The following is a 16720-nucleotide window of genomic DNA, read 5'->3' as shown; positions in this document are numbered from 1 at the left end:
ACATTGTCAGACATAACCCAAGATTCAATAAAACACCATTGCCAGACATTTTGGGTGGTGGGGCGTACAATGTAGCCGCAGACTCAAAATATTGGCATGCCAGAATTAGGCTAGCCTAGCTGAAAAAGTAACCCCATGAAAACCACTGGAACTTGTTCGTTACACTTACAGGATAAATGCATGACCATTGCCAGACGTTTTAAGGAGTGGGGGGGGGGGGAGCCGCCAGACGCCCTCAAAGACCCAACTTTTTTCCAGCTAGGCTAGCCTAGCTGAAAAAGTAACCTAATGAAACCCACTGGAACTTGTTCGTTACATTTACAGGCTAAATGCATGACCATTGCCAGACGTTTTAAGGAGTAGGTACTGGTAGGGGGGGGGGGGGTGTAGCCGCCAGACGCCCTCAAACACCCAACTTTTTTCCAGCTAGGCTAGCCTAGCTGAAAAAGTAACCTAATGAAACCCACTGGAACTTGTTCGTTACATTTACGGGATAAATGCATGACCATTGCCAGACGTTTTAAGTGGTGGGGGTAGCCGCCAGACGCCCTTAAAGACCCAACTTTTTCGAGCTAGGCTAGCCTAGCTGAAAAAGTAACCTAATGAAACCCACTGGAACTTGTTCTCTACACACTTACAGGATATATGCATGACCGTTGCTAGACGTTTTAAGTGGTGGGGGGTAGCCGCCAGACGCCCTCAAAGACCCAATTTCACCAGCTAGACTAGCCTAGCTGGAAAAGTTACCTCCTGAAACCCACTGGAACTTGTTCTATGTTTGTATCTCACCTGATGGTAAACACTGTCGACATAGTATTGTGGTGTTCTTTCAATAACTTTCCACACTTTTGAGCTATACGACCACCAAATTCACTCCTCAGATCATCTAATGATGGCTGTCAAGTGTTAATATTGGTGAAGTCCGACTACGTCAACAGTCAAAAAGTCAATGAATTATACCATTGATTTTGAAAATCACTGTAATCACAAAGTCGATATGTGGACGAGACATCATTTCGCTTTTGCCTTGTTAGATGGTGAATATTTGTGAAGCTTCCGTTTCTAATTCATACAGCATCAGCATACATGTCTGCGAAGAGTTTTAAAGAAGATTAGAGACTTTGGCAACAACGTGCAAAATTAAATTTTGTGCCTTATTTGCTGAACGAACGTCGTAGGAGGACAACAACCTGTTAGGCAATATGGCGGAACAATAACTCTATATTATTAGTTTTATAGAATAAATGACAATGATGTAGTTCTGAAGCATACTTTTCATGAGATACTTTTGCAATGACTCAATGTATACTTTTAATCGAACTAGGTATATATCCATGACTTGCACATGAATTACGGCAGAACGATTCGGTGAGGAAAGTCTTCTGTAATGTCATTAAGGAAGAAGTGATCGTGTCAATAATTTGCTTTTTGTTCCGTAATTATTTCTCAAGTGGTTAAATGTATTTTCCTAAAACATTTTTTCTTTTATATACCTACGTTGCATCAAAATGCCTATTTGTTGCAAAAATGCGGGCCATGTATTCAAAGGTCAAAGATCATAGGTTAAAGGGATAGTACAGTATTGGTGGAGATGAGAATTGGGCTTTTAACTTTTTGCGAGATACCAAGCAAACACTTATGATATAGTACAGAGCATACCATTTTAAGAGGAATTGAAAGTTTATTTGATGAAAATCGGGTTTGGAATGACTGAAATATCCAAAAACAAAGTGAAACAAAGCAATTGTTATGAAGTGTGGGTCCCACACTTTATTAAAATTGCTCTTTTTTGGATATCTCAGCCATTTCAAAACCAATTTTCATCAAATAAACGTTGAATTCCTCATAGAATTACATGCTCTTTCATATTTCATAAGAGGTTTCTCATTATTTCACCAAGAAATGTTAGAAACCTGAAATTAGGTCTCAACCAAAACTGTACGATTCCTGGACCTAGGGTATACAACATTCCACTAGTTGTTAGTTAGTTTGTTTATTTGTTTGTTTGTTTGTTGTTGTTTTTTTGTGTGTGGTTTTTTTTTTTTTTGGGGGGGGGGAACATGATTCAAAGTGTCCTAAAACCTTGTATAATACATGTGTTTATTTTTGTAGTCACGACACTTGCTATGTATGATGCCAAACTCTTCCCGCTCATACAAATGCAGCCGTTTCAGGGAAATATGATATTCTTATACTTCATGATTTGGTAAATGCTTAAGTGGTTCGTAACATTCTATTGATACTATGTATAGAACAGAAAGTGGATTTGACAATGGTATATGATATCCGAAATTTACTCTTTGACAGGTTCTATCATCCGATTGATATGTATAAATTGAATATACAGTAGTCCCCTATTCAGTAACTACAAGTTAGATAAGCTGCATTAATTTTGCACGCGACCATGGCGTTATAGCCAAAGATGATCTGTAAATCCCTGTGTGCCTGCACAGGATTGGAAAACGAAACAACTTTCTGTGTTTAGAACAACGAAACAGAAACTGGTGCATGCATCATTCTCAGTCACTTTGTTAATAGTCATAATGATGGTTTGCTCATTGCAGTTCCGGAATCTCAGCTCGAGGGACTCGATTTTATCCCAAATCAGTCGGAATGCGTGTATCACCCAAAACAATATCTGAACACATAACTGCAATCCTCCAGAGTCTCTATTGGTTGCCGATAAGGGCTGGTATCAAGTTCGATTTTCATATTATAAACGTGGTATTTAAATGTTTTCATCGAAATGCCCGTATACGGTATGAGCATCTCAGTTAACTCTTTAAACCAAAGTTGTAATCTACGTGCAAAGAATCTCATTTTTTAAATAAGTGTGATCTCCAAGACATGTCGTGATAAGGACTTTAGGACAATTGGCATCGTCATTGTAAAACAAATTCCCCTATATTATAAGACAGGCTTTAGATTTTAGATAAATTAATGTCTATGCTAGAAACATATCTTTTTGATGACTCATAAAGACGTCATTGTTACATGAATATTGTACGCATACTATGGATTCGTTTAAATGCATACAAACAACTTCTTAAATCCTATCACATTTTGTTTTTAAGATATGGTGTATACTTTAGAAATGTAAGAAGCATGCTCTTGCTTTAGAGGCTTTGAGTACTGGTAAGAAGTATATCTTATTCTTATAGATTGTGTGAATAAGTACGCATTCAAGAACGTTGTGAATAAAACGTATCCAGACAACTGCTTATCATAATTTTTAGCTCTTCCTTCACGCAGATGTATACTCTTGCCTAGAAGGTTTGTTTGATAGATAGTGATAGTGCTCACCTTATTGGAAAGGTAATTGGGTAAATTTTTGGTTTCAGTATATTATTCAAACACAACTAAGTTAACTTTTACATTAACATTTTCAAAACTCACAAATTCCACACACACACACACACACACACACACATTTCATGATTCACAAGATCCAAATTACACTAATCCTATTTACTTTGCAGAGTGCAACAACAACATAAGTTTGATATACTGAGCAAATAGGCTTACATCAGTTCGCACTATTCAAGGTTTAAAGTAGTTAAGTAACTAAATCGTACCCGGTTATGTGATGCTAAGTTGCACCTTGAGATGACTGGGCAATATTGCCTCTTTTAAGGAGCAGGCAGTGACACTGACTTGCTCCTTTAAAGGAGCAATTTTGCAGCAGTTATGGAGCAAATAAGCACCACATAGGTGCAACATTATACCTATAAGGCACTAGATTGCACCCTCAAGAGAGGGTACATTCTTGCATCCTTCGGGTATAAAGTTGCACCTAAAGGTACGAAGTTGCGCCTTTTTCAAGGGGGCAAAGTTGCTCCCGAGGGTGCAACTTTCACCCTTTCTTGCGGGTACAAAGCAGCACCCAAAGTTCCAAGATTGCACCCTCAAGACAAGGCACAATCTTGGAACTTTGGGTGCTTCTTTGCACCAAAATGTAAAGGCTACAAGGAGTGCAAAGTTGCGCCGAAAGGTAATGGGTGCAAGATCGCACCCTCAAGAAAGGTGCAACTTAGCACCACTTAGTGTGGGTGGAAAGATGCACCCAAAGGAACAACTTCGCACCCTCAATAAAGGATTCAACTTTGCACCCTCTCTGGAGGTGCAATGGTGCACCCACAGGGTGCAAGATTATACCCTTGCGCAGGGTGCAACTTTTGCACCCATTTCTTGAGGGTGCGAAATTAAACCCATTGGGAGTTTTTATTTTGCTATTTTATCTTTACTCGTCACCGTCTTTTCAGCTACAAGGTAATACTAGGTCCTATAGTACGTCCATATATGAGTTTATTGGCTAAAGAAGTTGAACATTTAGTTACTGAAGCATTTGCTTTAAAACAGCATTTTAATCCCTCCAGCCAAGTACTTGCAGTATTATTTTAGACACACGTGAATTCCTTGTTCCTGTGAGCTACGTTTCATATGAGCGTAACCGAGTATTAGACACGTGTCAAGCCTTTGCAAACACAGAATTTATTTTTTTTTTTCATATTATTCAAAGGTCATTTAAAACAAATTTAAATATTCTTTTTTAAAGTCAAGAGGAGCAAATGTGGAGATCATGTGATACATGTTACGGGAAGTCTACATTTTTATGTGTACTCGTTTCTTCAACTACAAGGAATTACCTATGAGCTAATTTGACAAAGAAGCTGAGCATTCCTTCCTTTTTTCGTCAATTAATGTCAGTGCTGGAGCATTATTCTTGAAAAGTTGGCATCTTAATGTCCTCCAAACCAAGTACTTACGGTATAAAATTATATTTCAGTGAGTTACGTTTCTTATGAGCATGACAGATCTGTAGACACGTGTCATAGTGGTTGCAAACACTAAATTTCCTTTGCTTTCATAGTTATCAGAAGCGATTTTGAACAATTTCAGATGTTCTTTTTTTTCAATTTCGTTACGAGGAGGCAATAATGATTTCATGTAAAGCATGTTAAGGAAAGTTGATAGTTTGATTATTTTATCATTACTCATCTTCGTCTTCTCAACAACAAGGTGATACACATGAGCTCATTTGCTAAAGAAATTGAAGGATGTTTAATTGCTGGTTGCCACGTAGGGCTTTTTTCTTATAATATTTTTGCATCTTAATCCCTCGAAACTAGGTACATGCAATATTAGTTTATAGATAACATAACATTTGTGTTGTTGCTGTGAGCTTATTCATATGAACGTGACGAATTCTTAGACATGTTTCTCATGTGTTTCTGTCATATATGTTTTAGTGAAGAAGAGCAAATGATGAGCTTATTGGCAAGAGAGGTTGATCATTACTTTACATTTAAGTTCATTTAAGTGCTGGAGCATAAACTTGTCTTGAAATATCAGCATCCAAAACCCTCCAAACAAAAAACGTACAATACTAGACACGACATGAATGTCGTGTTGTTGTGAGTTATGTTTCTTACAAACACTGAATTTTTCTGCTTTGGCAATGTATTATGTTCAAAAACACTCTTGAACAATTTTCAGATTTCGTTTCTTTCTTAAGAGAAGAAAACGGTGAGTTCATGCGAAGCATGTTCCTAGAAGTTTTATTTCGTTAATAGTTTGTCTTTATCCATCTTCTCAACTGCAAGGTAATACGGTACCTATAAAGTTATAGGCCAAAGGTGTTGAGCTTTACTTCCCATTTTAAAGTAGATTTAAGAGCTGGAGCATTTTCTTTAAAAAGTTGGCATTTTAAGCTATGTACACCGAATACTTACTGAATGGATTTCTTGTTGCAGTAGAATTTTGTTTTTTATGATCTTCATGGAGTATTAGACAAATGTATCAAGTGTTTGCAAAAACTGTTAATGCATTCCATTTTGCTTATGTCCAAACAGTTCATTTGCCAAGTTTTGATTGTCTTTTGTTTGAATCATCAGGGGTTTGTTTTATGATGGTCATATAGAGGAAAGAAACTAAATTATTTAAAAAACCCTTCATTATTATAAAAGGAGATACTGTAGGACACGATTTCATCAAAGTTGTGATTTTCAAACATTTCCAAACTGCAATTGATGAATATTTCTCCCCAGTGCACAGAAAGAAAGTAGTTTTTTTGTCTTGTTGTTGTTGTTTTTTCACGCCAGTATGTTATAATACCCGCGGGTTTACGCCCATCCCATGGCACCAATTTCCATCCGGATCCTGTACCCGGCCCTGTCTTTTTTGTTTGTTTGTTTGTTTGTTTGTTTTACACTGCATATCAGATGAGAACATGTTTGAGAAAAATCTCCACATGTTTGATTGGGCAATTCTTTTTTTGCTGTCTATTATTCTTTCCAAATAAGTTTTTTTTTTTTTGGTTATCACTGGAGACAAATACAGATACCCTATTTCTTTTACCAAAACAACGGCACTGTATATTCTCATATTTCTACAGTATTTTGTCTCAACACTTGCCCTATTGATATTTCAAAGCATGTTTCCCTGTGCGCTCAAGAAACTCCCCCATTAAAGGAGACCTCCGGGTGATTCTCAGATTTTAACATTTGTGCAACTATAGATTAGTTATACTGAGGACAGAGTTTCAGAATTTGAGATAATTGGGAGAAGAATAAGAATATTTTCAAAAAATATAACAAATTGCAATGAACAAGGATGATGACATGGCAGAGTCACCATAAGAATGCATGAGTTGGAGCTCAAAGGAAGCAGAACAAAAGAAGAAGGCATGTATATAGATTATATAGACAGGTGAACTCGCAAGCAAGCGGTATTGTTATGGAATTACACTGCTATCATTTCTGAAATATGAGAACCTTCTATGTCATCATCCTTGTTCAGTGTAATTTGTTTAAGGTTTTTCAAATGAGTGTTTCTCTGCTCAAGAACCACAATAAATTCCAAAAATCTATAGAGCCTACAGGGAGTTGTCGATTTATGTAGTACATGATGTGTAATTATGAAAATCGTCTGGAATGTCCCTTCAATAATAGAGAGTGGCAATATCCCTAAGGAAGATGACATAACCACTTTACTTGGCGATGGAAGGGTCCATCGTCGTTGCATACCATTATTGGTGATTGTGGTGGTTGTGGTTGTGGTTGTGGTATTGGTGTCTTTGTATGTGTGTGTGTGTGTGCGTGTGTGTGCGTGTGTGTGTGTGCGTGTGTGTGCGTGTGTGTGTGTGCGTGTGTGTGTGTGTGTGTGTGTGTGCTTGCGTGCACGCGCATGGAGATGGTGTCTCCGGGCTGTCTGACAGCTAAATTCACCCCACTACTCGAAAAGTCTAACAAAGGTCATTCATGCAACTGTTGAGTTAAAAAACAAGTTCATGTGGGTTTCACTATGGGTTATTATACTCTTCATAGGCTACCCTAGCTGGAAAAATCTTTGGGTCTTTGAGGGCGTCTGGCGGCTGAGCCCCAACACGTAAAACGTTTGGCAACAATCATTCATTCATCCTTTTAGTGCAAAGAACAAGTTCAAATGGGTGTCTGGAGGTTATTTCTCTAGCTAGGCCTCGGTGGTAAAATTGGGCCTTTGAGAGCGTCTGGGGGCTACGCCCCACCACTTAAAGCGTCTGGCAACGGTCATGCATTTATTCTGTAAGTGTAAAGAGCAAGATCCAGTGGTTTTCATGGGGTTACTTTATTTTTCAGCTAGGCTAGCCTAGCTGGTAAGAGTTGGGTCTTTGGGGCGTCTGGCGGCTACCCCCACCACTTAAAATGTCTGGCAACAATCGTTCAATTATCCTTTGAGTGTAAAGAACAAGTTCCAGTGGGATTCAGGAGGTAACTTTTCCAGCTAGGCTAGTCTAGCTGGTAAAATTGGGTCTTTGAGGGCGTCTTACGGCTACCCCCCACCACTTAAAACGTCTGGCAATGGTCATGCATTTATCCTGTAAGTGTAACGAACAAGTTCCAGTGGTTTTCATGGGGTTACTTTTTCAGCTAGGCTAGCCTAATTCAGGCATGCCAATATTTTGCGTCTGGCGGCTACGCCCCACCACCCAAAATGTCTTGCAATAGTGTTTTATTGAATCTTGGGTTATGCCTGACAATGTCCCGCAGGTTTCAAGAGGTTACTTTTTCAGCTAGGCTAGCCTAATTTTTTTTTTTTTTTTTTTTTTTTTGGGGGGGGGGGGGGGGGGGTCCTTTTTATGGCCCTCCTGGCCACACCCACCACCGATGACAAGCCAGACGTGCATTTCCATACTCAGGGGCATATGTACTAAATTGTTATATACATAAAAATTCTTAACCTTTTCAGCTAGGCTGACCCCCGCTGGCTCCCGGACTATTATGGTAAAAGCTTAGAATCTTTTCCCAGCGCTAGCAATCTTCCTATCACAGATGCTGGAATACAACTTGTACATAGCAATGCGCAATTGCATCGAATGCATCTTGTGAGAAGTACCGTAAGTGTATGTAACTTCATGTACACACAAACACACCCACACACAAACGCACACACACACACACACACACACACACACACACATTCTTGTAACATCATACGCTTGTTGGACACCCACAGTAAGTTTGTCCCACAAACGTATACTAAGTAAAGCCAAAATCTATTGTTTGCAGTTGTGGGACCATTATTCTCAGGAATTTCTTTGTTGGTTGTCCTGCAACAGTATATCATACCTACACACACACGCGCGCGCGCGCGCGCACACACACATACACACATACACACACACACACACACACACAAACTATGTAATAACTCTTTCCAAATAGGCGTTCTTGTGGTTATTATCATGCCTTCTTTTATGAGAAAATCGCCTCTGATTGTGCCCCAGTGAATTTGCCGAAGAACGCATTATCATCAACGATGGGGATGGGCTATACCCATCCACAATGTGTTAATGGAGGTAAAAGAGATAGACAACTATAAACACAGCTTCTTTTGTTGCAGAAATGAATTTATATAGTTTTAATCTCGAAGGTCTGTCTTCAGTCATTGAAAAAAAAATCTTTGAGAACAAGAGAACAAAGGCGGCGAGTGATTATTCACAGTGAAAAGCGACCATGCAGCAAAACCACGAAAAAAATTGATTATGCTTTTGTCTCATTTTTTCTTTTTTCCGTCACGCTGACGTCACAAACGTATTAGTTGTATTGGAAAAAAAAAAATAATAACGCTGCGCACGCAGAAAGGCATTCCGACTCATCACAAAGATATTTTTCACCGCAACTGCAATCACCGCAAAATGTAAACCGGCGAAGTATACGGCTTGTCTGATCTTTTCAAGTACAAAGCTCGTTAATTCAGTAAAGACGGGGTTTCATTCTTTAGTGGTTTTTGTCTTTTGTGTATGTGATCTATAGGTTTAAGGACATTCACAAGCCTAAAAATCCTGAATGAGCACTTGTTTTGGATTTCCTTGTAAGTTTTCTGGACAATGAAGGAAAGCATTATATATATTTAAGAAAAAAAGATACGTACGCATATTTTAGTAATGTAAAAATTCTTTGGAAAACGTAAAAAGACGTCATATCCGCCATCAAAGCATGGAAGAACAATGGCGCATTTGTATTGCGCGGGTACATTGATGCTCGGGTATCATTGATGCTAAGTTAACTATGTATTCGCTTTTCTAAAGATTACTAAATAACAAATGCAAGGTGACATTGCATCCAATGAATCTACTTCCCTAGCTCTAATCAGGGAGGTGTAAAAGAGATTTTCCAATCATTACTAAATTAACCCCTTTCATGTAATTGACATTACTTAATTTCTGTCCTCATATAGAAAATTTCATGTACTGTCTCGCTTGACCGATGTCGCGTTTTCTTCTGTGTAAGCACATCGGAAATTTGTTGCCGTTAATTTTTTGTCTATAAAGATGACATGTTCCCGTTTCTATCATCACAATACAAACTAATGGCGTCGCCTATACAGTGCGTATAAAAAAAGGTAATTCAGCTTTCGAGGGGTACAATTTTATTATTGTTGCTATAGACGACATTTTGGTTGTAAGGAAAGGGGAACTCTTCCTCTTTGCACTGAAACCTAATTATGCTGACAAATGTTATGCATGACTGAGCACATAAAATCTAAAGACAACAATGACAAATTGTGCTTTTTACGTTTACGTGTTATTGTGAAGGAACAATGCATGTTTCATTGCAGCAGCAGCATGGATGAGATCTGCCAATGAAAGTGGCCAAATAGGCCAGCCTGCACGAATGCGAGGCCCGGTGTTTGGGGTTTGTGATTGGGGTTTCTCCTAGCATTTTATTGTCCATAACCTTTCTCATGGCCAACTGTATAACTTGGTTGCACCCACAGAGGCCAACACACACAGTCCACTTTCTTTGTTCATATTCAACACATAACTCGCACCGACAAACCATGACTTGAATAATGAAGATAAAAATATGGATAAAGATTTACACTTCATGAGAAGGACCAAACTAGTGAAAACATGGTCATGTTGAAGGTTATGAAACATAAACAGTTAGAAGACACCCTAAACACGAACCTGCAGTCATGGATGGTTCCCTGATGATTCGACCACTTTCACGGACAGATATCTCATCCATGCAGTGAGACATTCATTGTTCCTTCACGACGCCACGCAAGCCGTTAATGGGAAAAAGTGCAAATTGTCATCGTTGTCTTTAAAGTTCATGTGCTCAGTCATGCATGCCATTTTTTAACATAGTTAGATATCAACGGGAGGGGGGGGGGAGGAGTTCCCCTTTCCTCACAACCAACATTGCCCTCTACGTAGCTGACAATTGCAAAATTGTAGTCCTCCAAAGTTGGGATACCTTTTCTTATACGCACTATAATAAAATACAGAACAGATACGGATACAAAATGCAAACAGGATCTTCGCGCTAATGGATGTACAGCTGCTATACAGTTATAGATAATGATATCATTTTGTACAATTATAGTACCGACCTTAACTAAAGTAAAACCTTCACTGTATTAAGTGGTCATAAGTGTCATAATAGCACTTCATGCAGATAGATACAAATGAAAGTTACAAGCCACGCAGACGTTAATGGTACATGATTCATAATGTGGCGGCAAAACACTATCTATCAACAAATACGGAACACTTTTTTATATTCTAGTTTGCAAAGAGCTACAAGTAAGAAGACATGACAATACACTTTTCAATACAAGTTTCCACTTTCTCCGCTCCCCACGGAGCGCCACTGGCCCTTAAGGCCACCGCACACTGCCCGACTTCATGCTACGATCATACCGGTCGTAAGATCTTAATTGACGTCACACAAGTCTTGTCTCTTTCCAGTGGTGCGACAAGGTCTTAATGCCAATCGTATAGAGATTTTGACATGTCGAATTTTCACTACTGGTCTTGGGCTTTTCCGCTATGCCACAGCGCCCTCAATGCCACCTCAGTATTCAAATTATGAATGAAAATGAAAATTACATGTATACGGTCAATATCCGTTGAGTAATAATTATTTCTTTCTTACATATTTTAAGCAGGCAACAGATACATTTTCCCATCCAAATGCAACAATAACGAATATTCAATTTGCGGCAGACCAGTAAATACTATAATATCCAGGTAGGCCTACATGACTGTACTATGTGCATTGCTTCTACGCAGCTAACCAGATGTCATAAAGAACCTCTCTATCTTTGCTGATAACGACTATTTTCAAATATACAACAGATGTACATTTTATATAACACTTGACAAACTGATGGCATTTATATTTACATCTTCTTAGATATTTTACAACGCATATAATATGTTACATACCAAGGAGTACATGTCTGGAATTCCGTGCTTAAAATATGTCCATCCCTTGCCTATATGCGTAAATATATAGTTTGTGTTGAATAATTACAACTGAAATCTTCACTGAAATTTCATTAAATAATACATGTATCTGCAGTATTTTTCATCTTCCAGGCATTAATTTGCATGTTCTATACTGTTTTCACTTTTTCCCTCTTTTTAAGCGTGTCTTATAATGTACATAAAACCTAAAGTGGAAGTCAGCCGTAGAAAGGCCTTTGCTACAGTATGGCTCCGCCATTTTCTCTCAATGAATGTCGGGGTTTTTTATCTTTTTTTTCTCTCGCAATGTCTTGTATTTTTTGTACATGTAAACTGCATTTCAATGTAATATTATTCTCCTTATACCTTGTTCTATGTTCTTAGTGAGAATTCAGTGATAAATGAAATGAAAATTAAATTAAATAATCTGATTTGTTGCAGCGTGCTTTGTCTTCACGTATAGGCATCAGGGCAAATTAATGTATTCAATTTCTATACGCGGTCCTGACTGCTGCTGACATTATGAGCCTTTTCCGGCCATTTTTAGGAAGTTTGCTTGGAGAGATTTGTTTCTGCCACAGTCTGATCTGGTCTCTCTAGTAGAGCCCTGCTGGCCGGGGTCTGTCCAGACTGAGACGGCTTCTCTTGCATCTCCTCCCGGTGCTCCGGCGGCTTGCCGATCCGCGTCATCCACCCGTCTCCAATGGCGGGGCATCCCATCCCGTATCTCACCTGCGTTGGAAAGCAAAATTTGATTTGCGATCTAGACTTAAATCTCCAGTTTAAGATGTGACTGTTTTTGTAACAGTTCCGTACAGAATATCTGAAATGTCATAATATTCTGGGATTCGTGTAACCTAATGATTTTAGACTTTATTTCTAATTCTTTCAATTGCCTATGCTGTTGACATTTTTTTCAACAAAAATAAAAACATGATATACGTATACAGACGGTGTCTATGCCGTTCAAATACTCCGGTTAAAAGATTATGTGGCACAAAAAAAAAAAAAAAAAAATCCCACAACCGTGGATAATGGGTAAGTCAGATAAATCATGTCATACTCTGTATGATTTCTGAATATTCGTTCTGTACTCACGGGTTCAAAAAATAACATTGTGTTGCGAAACGCATTTACAAACTATATTAATGTAAAATTTTGTTCGTATCTCAAGCGGTATTAGTTTAGTGTTGATGTTGTTCTCGTACAGCATACGGTACAACGATGGAAAAGTGCGAGCAAGTCATGCTTTACGAATTATCATAAAGAGATATCAAAGCAGTCACAACGTCGTTCTAACTGACAAACGAGAGAAAGTGTTCGGGATGAAAAGCCTTTTCTGCTATTGCAAATGACAAAGTCGATGATTCAAGACCACGCTTCGACCAAACGATTGGAAAATTGGTTGTAGGACAATTGCCCCCTGGACAATTACACCTGAACCCCCCCCCCCCCTGATCCTAACTCTAATCTTAATCCTGAAACTAATCTTGACCTTAACCCAAATTCTAACACTAGCCATGACCATTACTCCTAGTCTTTACTCTAAACGCATCACTAATCGGGATTTAGCGGGGGGTGGGTGAGTGGGGCCCTCGAGGGGTGTGCTGATGGTTTATTGCCACTTGGTCTACTATCAGATGGTCTACTTCCCGGTTCGTCTAACACCAATTTGGCTAAACTCACTTGGTTTACTATCTATTTCATCTAATGCCCATTATATTTTGGTCTAATGCCCAGTTTGTCCAATAATGGTATCATCTAATGACCAGATGGTCTAATTGCAATTTTATCTCCTGGGATATTTCCCACTGTGTCTAATGAACTGTGGGTAGACGAAGTTGGCATAGCCAATCTGGGAGTAGACAAACTGGTATTTAAGCTAAGTGGCAATTGGCAGAATGGTCATTAGACGAACTGGTTGTAGACGAAACGGGATTAGACCATGTGGGTTGAGACTACATGGCTGTTAGACATGTTAGAGGAAGTGAGAGTAGACCAAGTGATAGATCACCGTCCTGATACGGGGGTGATCGATAGTGACATTGCGTTACCTCTGAGTTTCTCAAAAAGAACATGACAAAAATGGCGACCCCCTGCAAAAAGTTGAGGGTGATAAAGATGTACTGAAAGATGAGGGTGGAGCGACGGAGCAAGGTCATGAAGCCGAACATCCAGGTTAGATCAATGATTGGTAGGAGGACTACCAGAGCCATAGCACCATGTCTGTATGACGTGGAAGTAAGAAGACAATAAGAAGACAATAATCCTGACTGAATAAAACGCAAGAGAATAACAGGTTGGGTTTCTTTTTTATCTCAGAAAATATCAATATCCCTTATATCCCATCATCCCCTGCTGTGAGCAATACACCCGTAAATTAAAGGCAATACATGTACACTGTTAGAACGCTGTGTAAAATTTCGTTGTTTAAAATATTGTTGTTTAAAATTCTAAACAATGTTGTTTAAATATAGAAAATTGGAGCTTGATTGCCTTAAACAGCGGTTGTTTAAAAACAATTCGGAATGATTGTCCAAACAATTAAACATCGTTGTTTAGAAATGGATGGGCAAAAGTCATGTGATAGTCATGAACCAATCAGCGGGCCTGCATGTATCCTTGGCCTTCGTCGCAATCCAATCGATCGCCGCCGGGCGGCCACCGCGCCTCACACACACACGTACATCACACGTTTATGTATGTATTATAGCTAGCTATACAGTAGCGCGGCTATTCATCATGATGGACGGCGGTGACGATGACTGCAATGCAGCTATATGGAGTCACGAACATTCTCAGCAAATGAGGTCTAGCTAGAGAAGAACTTTGCCAGTCATTCCAAGGTATTTATTTATTTAACTGATATAGTTACATCTCTTCATGCCCATCTGTAATTTGCATGATGTATGAAGCCAGTCACGGCTCACGCTTAAAGTTTGGATTCTTGGCCGGGCTGCGCTACGCCTCGCCATCATGCATGTAACGTTAGATCTAACAAACTGTTAATGTTAACGTTAACGTTTGCTAAGTTAGGTCGTCTGTACCGGTACGTACATTATGTACTGTTTTCAACCAACTCGTAGTTGGTGCTTGTATAAACACTTGCATAATTCAATCCTTACATACATTTTCAAAACTTCACATAAAATACGAATTTCTTTTACAAAAACTAATCATCTAAATCAGCGTACGGAATATTCCCATTGTTGACACGGTACAGTACGTAGCCTATTCGTTGTAACCTTTGTTACAGTATTCTAAGTTGTATTGTAACAGGCACCGTATCACATCATGCACAATAATAGGCGCAGTGTCCGAGTTCAATGATGTAGAAATCTAACAAGTTAGTATTAGTCATAGCCAGGGTCTAACGTGACGGTTAGGGCCTAGCTATAGGCAATGCTAGGGCCTAGTCAAGGGCTAGGGCCTATATTTTAGACTGCTAACTGGTTAGTGCTAACTAAGTTCATAATTACACAATGACCTGTCTCGATCATTTCCTATACCTCATAATTTAGAACTTATGGTCGGCTGTATGATAGCCCTACATCGACCACCCTTTTGTAATAAACTGACCGTGTGTTAATTGGCGCACTGAATGCTTTAGTAGTACGCACTTCACTGCACGCAAAGCACATAAACATGGATTAGCTTTGACTGTTGATGAGGATGGTGTGGGAAAACGCGAAAATTCACCGTTCATTAACAAAGTTAATGCTAATAATGGTTTTAATCAAGGACAAAATTTCGAATGAATATTTTTACCGAATCGTAATGTAATGTCTATAGTATGGAAGTTTCTAAAAAGCTTCGTACAACACGGTGCTCAATACAACTCGGTTTGCGTGCATTGTCAATGCAAAAACAGCGGTCGATCTCAATAAGGAGCGTTACCGCGGGGAGCTGAAACGAGGCCCCGCAAGTTCGACGGCGATATTTTTGCACTGAAACTTCGAATCAAAAAGGGAACAAAGGCATTTACTGATAGCCTAGCTCTGGATTTTCTCAATCACGTAGGTCAGGTTTTTTGCATGAATTTCAGTGTTAAATATTCTTATCAAGCAAATAAACATTAGGCGGTCGATGGGTAGTAGGTCCAACCGTATAACCAAAATCTACTGTAAACATAACGAACCCCCTAAAATCCAATACTAAAGTGCAAGTTAAGTTCTGGTACTTTTGCTGGAGCAATTCATTCTGTACTGAGCATCATTGCCATCAATGATGCTCGATGAAATTAAGGTCTACGTAAGCTTCCAGTAGAAAAAAAGGCCTAGAACCCCTACTAGAAAATGAAGATAAAGACAGAAAACAGATTGTGGTGTTTTTAACGCACAATATAGTCTATGCACCACACGTACCACCTTAGTAGAGTTCTATTTGTTTCGTGTAGGTAGGTGGTTTGGAACCAATTTTTGGCACTTTTGTCACTTTTGAATAAGTTTCTATGCAAAGATTAGGAGCTTTCTTCTCAGTCTGTCCAGATTTCCATGCCAAACGAAGCACATTGTGCAAATTCACACAAACTGGTGAGAAAAATGTTTATAGAATGAACATTTTTGCAGAAGCTAATGATCATGCATAATTCACTCCATCATTTATGTTTTTGTTATTAACTTTAGTATTATATTTTTTTTCCATTTGGTTTATAGCATTCTTTCAGGGCCACCCTTAATATGATTACAAATGCAATCTTGTTGGCTAATTTGTACAGATCAAGCAAGACTTCAGCCAGGAGATCATGGCTGAAGACAGGATGTTTGCAGCATGGCCATGTATGCTGACAAAGTACTCTAGTATGGGGAATCAAGATGTCCATCGTAGCAAATGCTGCTTATTCGTCACACGGGTGACACCGATGGCCTTTCCCAAGGTACATTTTAAATAGTATTGCTCTGTGTAGAGATCATTTACAGCCCCAGTACCACCCTTTCCTTTTTTGCATTTGAGTTGAGGTGAATTTATTAACAACATTAACAA

Source organism: Diadema antillarum, unplaced genomic scaffold (genome assembly GCF_040938485.1).
Source record: "Diadema antillarum isolate AM-2024a unplaced genomic scaffold, OU_Dant_1.0 seq00000142_RagTag, whole genome shotgun sequence".
Classification (NCBI taxonomy): Eukaryota; Metazoa; Echinodermata; class Echinoidea; order Diadematoida; family Diadematidae; genus Diadema; species Diadema antillarum.
Note: the sequence above shows the minus strand (reverse complement) of the source record.